The sequence below is a fragment of the Phoenix dactylifera genome, unplaced genomic scaffold (assembly GCF_009389715.1).
Source record: "Phoenix dactylifera cultivar Barhee BC4 unplaced genomic scaffold, palm_55x_up_171113_PBpolish2nd_filt_p 001253F, whole genome shotgun sequence".
NCBI classification, from domain to species: Eukaryota; Viridiplantae; Streptophyta; class Magnoliopsida; order Arecales; family Arecaceae; genus Phoenix; species Phoenix dactylifera.
The window spans coordinates 34,491-46,117 of record NW_024068587.1 but is presented as its reverse complement, the minus strand read 5'-3'; the positions used below and the strand labels follow the sequence as shown (position 1 = coordinate 46,117).

General features: G+C 38.9%; 1 pseudogene; it reads right to left on the bottom strand.

Moving 5' to 3' along the window:
* Positions 1-10,686: 10,686 nt before the first annotated feature.
* Positions 10,687-10,784, bottom strand: LOC120108277 (annotated as a pseudogene).
* Between the last annotated feature and the right edge of the window lie 843 nt (positions 10,785-11,627).

Here is an 11,627-nt window from a genome sequence, read left to right as displayed (position 1 = left end):
TTTTTTTGAAAACCATGGCTGAACCTGATTGGGTTGCCTACGTACCCCTTCATAAGGGTGATCAAGCCATACGTAGTTCTTTTTAAGTTTCAAAAATGCAGCGAAAAAATCGAATCAAACAATTTAATTCATGCATGTTTAAAAGATCAAATCTAGAAATCAGCACCTTAAGAACACATAGGATTATGCCGGAATCTTTTAAACAATTATGCTAAAACTTTCATGCATGATTAACTATCAGATCTGAAACTTAAGAACTCTATTCCAATTAATCTCCAAATATCCATCGAATGGATTCTGGAGATATCTCCGTGAGGAGCCCCAAAAGAGGGTAAAACCTAGAAGAATCGGACCTAGATCTTGATACCATAATAAATAATTAATGCTAGATTAATACCTTTTATGATGGATGAAAGTTGTTGATTTGATCATTGACTTCACAGCCACACAAACGAATGGCCTCTACGAGAAGTACACGCGAAGTTCCTGAAGAGATCCAATCCTGCGGAAGTGCTAGCTTGCGCAGAATTTTTTAAGGCTGAAATTTGATCTTCCCAACGCAATCAACTTTTGATCCGTCTTCTTGGAAGAACTTGGAGGAAAGGTTTAGAGGGATTGAAGAGGACTTAGATCTGATCTAAAGACTCTTATGATCAGGGACCCCTAACACTAATGGCGTGATAGACATAGAGGAGGAAGAAGTCGGCTAGATTGAATGCAGAATTTTTCCATGCATGAACTAGGGTTCCTCTCTTTTCTTTTCCCTTTTTTTTTCTTCTTTTTCTCTTTTTTTTTCTTGAATTCGACCACCAGCTGATGGAGGTCCTTTTAGTGTTGCTATCCCCTCTAACTTCATGCCAACCATCCCATATTTGAGGAGAATTTTGTGGGGTTTTGAATTTTGAATTCAAAATTCAAGTTCATGCGCCATTACATGATGAAGCTTGATCTAATCTAAACCATTCATCATGTTGCCACTTCCCTCTTTCAATTTCGAAATTTCTATGCCCCCAATCAGATTAGAGGGTCACATGGTGATTTTGTGGTGATTAAATTCAAAATTCAACCTTAATTAGAAGTGAGATAAAGATAAGGATGACATATGCCATGAAGAGAGAGAATTTGATCTTATCCAATTCTTTTTATGAATTTATCTCTCCATGTCACCCCATATGATGATGAAAGAGGTCCATGATGTTGCCAAGTGTCCCATGGCACCATTAAATAAATTAAATTAATTTTTAATCATATTAAAAATCAATTTATGGCACCATGCATGGATATGTGACAAGTAGATTTCAAGATCCGAACAGTTTCAGATCAAACCCATTTAATTTAATTAAATCCTAACAATTAGAATGATCCAATTACCATGGGTTGAACCTAATCCAATTAGGTCAATCCCTAATTAAGCACAAATTTAATCTAATTTAATTTGGTCAACTTAAGTCCTCTTGATTCAGACCTAATTCAATCAGGTCAAAAATTTTGATTGAGCCCAAAATTGAGTCCTTAGTCTAATTACTCAATCTAATTGAGTTCCTTATCAAACTAATTACTAATTAATTCTTCGATAATTATTTTAATTATTTTATAAGATAATTTACCAATCGAATTGACCAAATTATCCCTGAATGATTCTTAATCATTCATCAGCCTTCTTGATCAAGTAGGAATCTTCTATGCGTGTGACCTCATAGGTTCGAACCTAAGCCGGTAGTATAGGAATGACTTCCTACACTAATCGATGTGACCATTTAGCAATGGTACCCGATGTCCAGATAGGCGGAATATATGCGAAGCAAATATTCTGGAACCCTGAATTATGATTACTGTATAATTCAATCCCTTTGACTCCTAATGCCAGGATGACTTAGAGCTCACTGTCAACCCTATAATTAGTACGTCCATTGTGTGATTAACTTTAGATATCCCGTGACTCCTCACTGGGATTACCCTGGCCAAGATTTTGCTAAATTAATTACAAGATATTATCTTCTATTTTCAGGAGGGGTCAATCCATCTCAACTCACAACTGACTATGCAAGTACTTGACTGCACCCAGTGACCTTCCGTCACTGAATCAGAAATTCAGGTAATCTGGTACTCAAGTACATTGAGTTGCTTGCTAGTCACAGGTTGCGATCTCAGGTTAGAGGGCCAAACTTATACCCATATCCACTCGGAATATCTCTTGACAGTAGAGCGTTCCGAAATTGGCCACGTTCAGTGAAATGTACTCCTACACTTCACCTGTGTGGCATACCAGTGTCTCTACACTCCTTGGTTAAGAGGACAACCAACATATATGTCACACAATGAGCTAATCTCGATAATACTGTCGTACTAGTAACAACATATCATTTGGTCGCGAACTGATTTAAGGACTCGAAGATAAATCCCCCTTTATCATTAATAAGTCTTAAGGACTTCATCATATAAGAGTTCATTTGAAGATGTAAAATGATGAATAATGCCAAATAACACTTTATTAATTTGACAATTCATTTACAAAATCCAATCATCAATATGCTGACGATTGACTATTAGGATACAATTCTCAACACTTACGTGGCCAATTGATCGATTACCTCCTATGGAAAGCTCAAAGTTGGAATCACTAAGATCTGATTATCCAATATTAAGTCGATTGGTCTTCCACCGTAGTAGAGTTGCTAAGATCTTTCCGGCGTTGATTAGTCTCGGCTGGATACGGTGGGCTAGTTACATCGGAGGATTGGACCTCTCTATTAACATGAGATGTTGTGGGGTAAAGATGGGGTTGGGCTTCAATAACTGTTTGGTGAGGACCCAATCACAGCTTTAATTTTGTGGGATATACGGTAAGTCTGACTTAACCAAGGAATGGGTCCAATAACTGTTAGGTGAGGTCCTTATGACTTGGAGACCAAGTTAGCTCAATATGCTTACGAAGCATTGTACAAGAGTTGTACACTCATCATCTATGTATCTCCAATAACTGTTAGGTGAGGTGACATGTAGATTGGTGGGACCACAGCACCCAACTCGAAACTTTAAGTCGCAGGTTTCCGTATCTTTACCAGGAGAGTGTGAGAGATCCGAGAAATAGTGGAAGGATTTAATCCAATTTTGTTTTAAAAGATCCTAAAATAAATTAATGTCAAATATAAATTTCTAATTAGAATCTTTACTCTCTGCAGATGTCAATGGCTTCCAACCCGATAGTTCGAATTCTAGATAACAATAGGTTGACCGGACCAAACTATAAAGATTGGCTCTGCAACTTGAAGATTGTCTTGAGTTGCAAAAAGATAGCTTATTTCCTTAACCATGAACTCCCGGTGTTACCAACCCGTGCAACCAATGAGCTGCGTGAAACGCATGCAAAATGGTTGGATGATGACAATAAGGTTAGATGCTACATTTTGGCATCCATGTCCAACGAATTGCAATACCAGCATGAGAGCATGAAGAATGCAAAGGACATACTTGATCACCTACAAGAGTTGTATGGTGAGCAGAGTCGCGCAGCGAGTCCAAGCGGCTCTTCAAAGTCAAGATGCGCGATGGGCAGTCCGTCCATGAACATGGTTTGACCATGATCAAGGATCTTGAGGAGCTTGAGAAACTTGGCATGACCATGCACAAGGATTTGCAAACGGATTTGATCCTACAATCGTTGTCATCTTCATATGGGCAGTTTATTGTAAACTACCATATGAATAAAATTGAATGCACCAAGCTTAAATTGTTAAATATGTTGGTGACAACTGAGGGAGCCTTGAAGGGTTCAAGGGGCACAATTCTCGCTGCTGAGCTAGCTTCTACTTCTAAGAAAAAGTCTACTAGAAAGAAGAAGAAGCCTGCGAAGAAGCAGAAGACCGAGAAAAAGCCGAAGAAAAAAGTTCCTAAGAAGAAGGCCGAACCCAAAGGAAAATATTTCCATTCCAATGAAAACGACCATTGGAAGAGGAACTGTCTTATCTACATGGAAAACATAAAGAGCAAGAAGGGTGACACGCCTTCTGAAGATATGTCTAATATGTTTATTATTGAAACTAATCTAACGGTTTCTTCTATTTCCAGTTGGGTTATAGACTCTGGTTCTAGTGTTCACTTGTGCACTACCATGCAGGGTCTAAAGGAAAGTAGAAGGCTTACGGAAGGTGCGGTAACCCTACGAGTTGGCAATGGAGCAAGAGTTCCTGCTGTTGCTGTGGGCACATTTCCTTTGCATTTACCGTCAGAATTTAGTTTGATACTTAGAGATTATTATTTTGTACCTAGTGCTAGCAGAAATCTAATTTCTGTATCTTGTCTAGCATAGGAACATTATGAATTCAATTTTAATAAAGACTACGTTTTCATTTTTTTGCGAAATAAACTGTTTGGATGTAGTTTTATGATTGACGGTCTCTATCACTTACATATGGATGTATCTGTGAACATATCTGAGCATACAATGAGTACCATAAGATCTAAAAGATCTAGAGATGAGATAAATCAAAAGTATTTGTGGTACCTCAGACTTGGTCATATAGGAGAAGACAGAATTAACAAATTGGAGAAACATGGGCTTTTGAGTTCATTGACTTCTGAGTCATATCCGATTTGTGAATCTTGCCTTCAAGAAAAAATAGCCAAATTATCCTTTATAGGACACGGGAAGAGGTCCGCTGAAATACTTGTCCTAGTACACACTAATGTGTGTGGCCCATTCTATGTGCAGTCTAGAAGTCAATTTTTCTACTTTATTACTTTTTCCGATGATTTCTCACGGTATGGTTATGTCTATCTTATGAGACATAAATCTGAAACATTTGAAATGTTCAAAGAATTCAGATTTGAAGTAGAAAAACATACAGAAAAACTCACTAAGGTTCTTCGATCAGATCGAGGAGGAGAATACCTTAGTGGAGAGTTTCGCGATTATCTCAAACAAAATGGTATAGTTTCACAATAGATACCTCCTGGAACATCTCAACTCAACGGAGTGTTAGAAAGGAGGAATCGAAGCCTATTGGATATGGTCAGGTCCATGATGAGCTTCACTGACTTATCCTTATTCTTGTGGGGAGATGCCCTACTTACAGCTATCTACATATTGAATAGAGTTCCCTCTAAGTCCGTTTCTACTACACCGTATGAGATATAGCATGGTAAGAAATCAAGTCTTGGTTATCTCAAGATTTGGGGATGTCCAGCTCAAGTCAAACGACAACAGGCAGACAAGTTAGAGGCTAGGACAATTGGTGCTCGTTTCATTAGATATCCTAAAGAGTCATTAGGATATAATTTTTACATCTCAGAAGACCACAAAGTATTTGTAAGCTGACATGCCATCTTCTTGGAAAAATAGTTTATCCTTGATAGAGGCAGTGGGAGGAAAATTGATCTCGAAGAAAAAGTCTCTCAAGAGCAATGAGCAATTGAGCCTAGTGAACCTATTCACATTGAGCCAATACATGAAGTACCTCGTCCACTTCGTAGATACAGTAGGATCTCCCATCCTCCTAAAAGATCTTACGTATACTTACAGAGGACATAGAGGAAGACACTACAAAAGAAATAGTATTTTTCGGCGCTTTCCAGAGCTTTTACCGACACTTATAAGCGTCAGCACTTTCCAATCCAACGCGTCCAAAAGCGTCACGAAACTGTCGGGCAGGTGGGCGTGGACAATTTTCGTTCCGACGCTTTTCGCCAGCATCGGCATTACCTGACCCTTTACCGACGCTTTAAAGCGTCGACAAAGGCTCTATATCCGACGCTTTTAAGCGTCGGCAAAGGATTAGTATTACCGACGCTTTTATGCGTCGGTGTACCTGTGCCGGGATAGTGTTATTGCCAACGCTTTTAAGCGTCGGCAATAGAGATTTTTTTAAAAAAAATTCATAAAAAGAAATGTTAAACCTGTATACTAATTTATAAAACAAATTTTTCCAGCACAGCAAACACACAACCTATTATCCCATCACAAAAGTCACATCACAAACAAAATTTTTTATTAAAAGCTAATCATATTATCATATTTGATTACATTGTACTTTAAAAATATTAAAAACATACATAGCAAATTCCTAAATAAACAGTCTACGAGGTCTCAAGGGTCGACGGCATCATCATCTCTACGAGTAGAAGTATCAGCAACCTACAAGAAAAAAAAAACTTTAGAAACTAAGAATACAAAAATCATTACGCTCGTACAAGAATATACTATAATTACATAAAATATAGATTTAGTTATTTACCGAAGGGACAAATCTCTGTAAAAAAGATGAAATATGGTCAAGCTGATCTTGCAAAGATTGTATCTTCAACTCTTGGCTCTGCTCAACTCCTCCATATTGGTCCTATGACTCTGACTCATCTCCTCTATCCTTGTCTCATATGACTGCTTTATCTGTGCCATCTCTACCTTCAGAATACAAACCTCTGCAGTGCTACTACCTTGTCTAGCATCTTGGGTATATCGGCTCACTGCAGACAACTGAGTGGGGGTAACTCCAACACCATAACCCCTCACTCGACCATAATGTTCTGGGCCCATTAATTCGGTATAGACCTGAGCCTCGACGCGACTGGCCGCATCAGATGATGATGACTCCCCGACACGCTCTGAAATAAGAGTTGTAGCTCTTTCCTATATATTTCTCAAAAAATATGTCACATTAATATTTAAAAAAAATTAATTTTTTTTTAAAAAATATTCTGAACAAAGCAAAAATGAATACATACAACTATATCTCTCGACTCGTCCCGGATAAAGCTGCTATCTCGGTGGGTGTGAGTCATCTTATAAAACTCTACCTCACCAGGCTCCCTTCCATGCTCTTCTATCTACACATACAAAAAGTATATTGGCAAACTATATATCATGATACGTGTTATATGTTAGTAGAGTTTCAAATAGTTTCAAAAGAACTTATGAATTCATTTCTACGTCTCGCATAACTCTTCGAGCCTGAAGTGTGAGGAACTGCTTGAGATGCTCGTGCAGCTCTACCAATATTAGAATATGTCTGCCAAAATAAAAGTACACAGTATAATATGATTCAATGTATATATTTGCAATCCATATTAATAATAAAGATAATATAAGATATTGAAACAATATACGAGACCTGCCCTTTTTCAGAAAACCAGTAGTGAACAAGCTCTCTCCACTGCTGAGGGTATACATCAGGAGGACAAACACGAGCAACCTCCTCCTCTGTCATACCTTCGCGCTTGTAGTCTGTCTTCAACTTCGCCTTATATTCTTTCCATTTACGGTTGAGGGACTTTAGCACCCAATTATAGCTCTCTAGAGGGAGTACAAACTTACCCTACAACAAGTGTCAAAATGTTATAAAAATATTAAATCAAAAATTATGGTAGTAGGCAAATTAACATACAGGAGGTATCAAATTAAAAAGAATAAATTCAATTCATTACCTGTATAAGTCTAAGAAGCTCAACCATATACGAAGCAAGCATTTCATTCCACTTCGTATAGTTGAGCGGACACCGCTCACCCTTGCGTGCTGATGAGAGCACAAAAGTGCGATCTATACATCCCTTAAATTAGTATTATTGCTAACAAAAAAATGATAAAAATGCTGCATTAATATTATGTTTTTGTAGGGTGCAGGTGATCGGAAATCAAAGCTAAAATACACATTGGGTTCAGAAAGATGCATCACTATAGGTGACCAGCCAACCGCATGGGTCGACCCCGGTTGCACACTAAAAGGAGGTCAAGTTCAGCGGTCCACTTCGTCGCAGCTTTATTTTTCTACAAGCCCAAGCATCTGCAAGCCAGCATCTATTCCACGTGTCACGCGGGAGGCATCCCAGCCATCCACGTCCGAGCTCCTCGCAAGCGCACACCTCATCCCAGCTTCTCCAAGCTTCCGCGAGCCATCCACCATGTCTCAGCGCGTCTCAGCCCCGAGCCTAGATTCTTTTCTTCCGCCCAGCTCTCCCGAGATCCCAGCTCCATGATCACGATCCACCCGCGCTTCCTAGCATCTCCATCCCAGTAAAGATCCTTTTCTCCCGCGATTCTCCCGCATCCACTGCTTTCGGATCCGTATCTCATCTAGATCTCAGCCTTCTGCGATCAAATCTCCCAAGCTTCCACGTTCCAGCCTCCTCAAATCCCATCCGCGTGTGATCCAGCACTCGTCTGCGCCCCATCCATCGATCCAGTCATCCGAATCCCAAGCGCCAGCAGTCCAAGCTTCATCTTCAACTCTCATGCGCTCCCGGATCTTTCTCCCCACCAGCGCATCTTCCGGATCCACGCGTTCATCCAGCCGTTCGAGAGCATCCGCAGCCGTCCATGTGCGTCCAAGCACCATCGATCAACGTCCGCTCCTTCCGCGTCGGCTCCGCGTTCTCAGCTCGTCTCCACCGCGTGCGAGAAAGGGGGGAGAAGGATAGCTGCTATACCTCTCGGCTGGGAGGGGTTTGGGTATCATCCTCATTCAGAAGAAACAGAGGAGCCTCAGCCGTATTCAAAGAAAAAAAAAGAAAGGGAACAGGGGAGCCCCTGTTTCCGAAAAGGAAAAAGAAAAAAAAAATGAGAAAAGAGGGACTAATGTTTGAAATGAGTGGCTAATTTCTTAGGGAGGGAGATGGAGGAACCTTTGATGTATTGCTCTTTGAAGTAAACTCTAAACTTTTGCCTTGAATGAATTATATTTACTGATATGTTTTTGATCCATGCATAGTTATTTCGTAGATAGCTCTTTAATGGATTATGATTATTGATATATGGATTGCTTTAGTATTTGATTCGTCGTAGACGTAGAAAGCACGACGAATGCCTAGAAATTGAGTTCATATGTTCATGAAACATATACCATGATTAGATCTATCCTACCATTCATTTTTAATCAAGAACCATAGAGTTTATTTCTTAGATGCAATATCGTCAAGGGGGATTCCAGATCCCTACCATCTTTATTTTATTAAACTTTGTTTATTGCTATATTGTTCTCCAATTTTAATTTCTGAAAATCAAAACATAATTTTAATCCACAAATTTATTGAATTAATTAATCTAAAATTATATTAAATAATCTCATATACATTTCGTTTCCTGAGGATTCGACCTCGGACTTCCGAGAATTTACTACTTGTGCGATTCTCCTGCACTTGGGAGAACAATTTTATTTTTGCATCAAGTTTTTGGCACCATTGCCGGGAAACGGCTGATTTATTAGTATAATTTTAGATTTAATTAGTACTTTAGTAGTTAGTCTTTTTCTTTCGAAAACAAAAAAAAAAAAATTCGTTACTGCTGTTTTTTTTATTTCCTGCACAGTCTGCATCAAACTCTGATATCAAGGTAATTAACCGTCTGATTGAACTCAAATTTGGTTGTCAGGTGCAGGACCTGTGTTTCTTTCATCTGAACGGTCTGATTTAAGACCATTAGATTAATACAAAACCTTGCTGCTTTCTGTTTTAAATTTTTTGCATTTAATTATTTTAGAATCAGAATTTTATTGTTATCATATCTCATTAACCCTTGTTGCTAATTGAAAATTTAAGAAAAAAAATAAATAATTTGCTTGTCACCTATTCAATGAAATTTAATGTCATGTCATAAACATTAAAAAAAAAAAACTCTTGATTGTTGCATATAGTATAAGGCATTTAAAAAGATAAGGTCGGGATTTCATCACTCGTCCTTAGCCCAAAAATCACCCCATTGCATAAATATACTAAGCTTAACTAAAATCAACTAGACGTTGGCCCCTAAGGACATTCGAGCTCAATAGGATGAAGACCACCGAAAGTTGCACCAATTTCGCTCTGTGGCTTAGTTGATGTCTAGGCAAGCTTTGTCCCTATAAGGGAGACAGTTCATCTGTTCGAGGCAAGTGGGTTTTAAGTGGGACCTTTGCGAACGCATCGTGACCCCTCCACTTACCTGGGAGCTTACCTGGTCAACTCGGTTCATTAGACCGGATTGGAGGCTTAGGTGCCCTCTTCAAACCAGTTAGGAGCTGTCTAGAAATTTAAGAAAAACATTAGAAATTGAGATGTAATGTTTAGTTGTATGTTTGATTGTGAATAGATTTTTGTTTTAGGGTGTAGTTTTAGGGTATCTTTAGTTGGTACTTATATTTATATTTATTTTTTTAAAAAAAACATAAAAAAAATTTAATTAAATTTTGTATGCTAGGTTGGAATAGGGACGACACCGGTCGATTAAGTCGTACAACTTTAGATCATCCCTTAGGACACATCCTTGAAATTCCTTCGCAGTATCTCACACCTTGTGAGATGGCAAATTTTTCTGATGATGTAGGAAGTCACCATGGTGATGAAGGTAGACCCCCAGTTATGACACTTCGACAATACTTACATCCCACTAGGACTAGTCAACCTTCATGCATGATTATTCCTGAAAATGTAGGACACTTTGAAATCAAACCAGGAGTAATTCAATTGCTACCCAAGTATCATGGAATGGAATCCGAGAACCCTTATCTTCTCCTTAAGGATTTTGAGGAAATTAGCATCACATTTAGAGAGCCAAATGTATCGGAAGACGTCCTTAAATTGACCTTGTTTCCTTTTTCCTTAAAGGATAAAGCCAAAACATGGCTGAACTCCTTGAGACCTAGATCACTAGGAACATGGCATGATATGCAAAGAGAATTCCTGAAAAAATTCTTTCCTGCACAAAGGACTAACTTTTTGAAAAGGCACATTAGTAATTTCCAACAAAAAGACCATGAAACATTTTATGAATGCTGGGAGAGATTTAAAGATTTGCTTCTCTCTTGTCCTCATCATGGGTTTGAAACATGGAGAACCATTAGTTTCTTTTACGAAGGGTTGTCTCCACAGTTAAAACAATTTATAGAAACTATGTGCAATGGTCTATTTTTGGAAAAGCAACCCGATGAGGCATGGGACTATTTAGATTCTCTCGCAGAGACTGCACAATTATGGGATACAGGGGATAGAGTGAATAAACCTTTACCTAAGCCTACTAGCGTTGGACACGGGGGCCTTTACAATTTTAGTACTCAGGATGATATTCAGGCTAAAATGGCAGCCCTTACTAGGAAGGTTGAGGAAATTGAACTTAGAAGGATTGAACCCGTTAAGACCGTAGAACATAACAGCGAGTGTTGTAGGATTTGCGAGATGCCTGGCCATCTCACCACTGATTGCCTCACAATACCCGCATTCAAGGAAGTCTTGCACGATCAGGCCAATGTTATGAATACCTATCAAAAATCTTTCAATAATCCTTTTTCGGGTACTTACAACCCTGGATGGAAGAACCATCCAAATTTCAGGTGGAGGAATGACCAACCTCAACAAGTATATAACCCAACTCCTCCACCTCCGCAACCTCATTATGCACACGCACCCCCTCAAAAATCCAGTCTTGAAGAAACTTTGCAATCTTTCATGCAAGGTCAAGCTAAAATCAATGATGAATTAAGAAATCAACTGACAACGCTGACCACTGCTTTAAGTGCTCAAGAGAAGGGTAAGCTACCAGCTCAACCACAACCTAACCCTCAAGTCTACGGCGGTAGCAATGCATCATCTTCAACTTCGCATAAAGAACAAGCAAAGAGTATAATAACTTTGCGAAGTGGAAAGATTATTGACTGACCAGTCCCAGA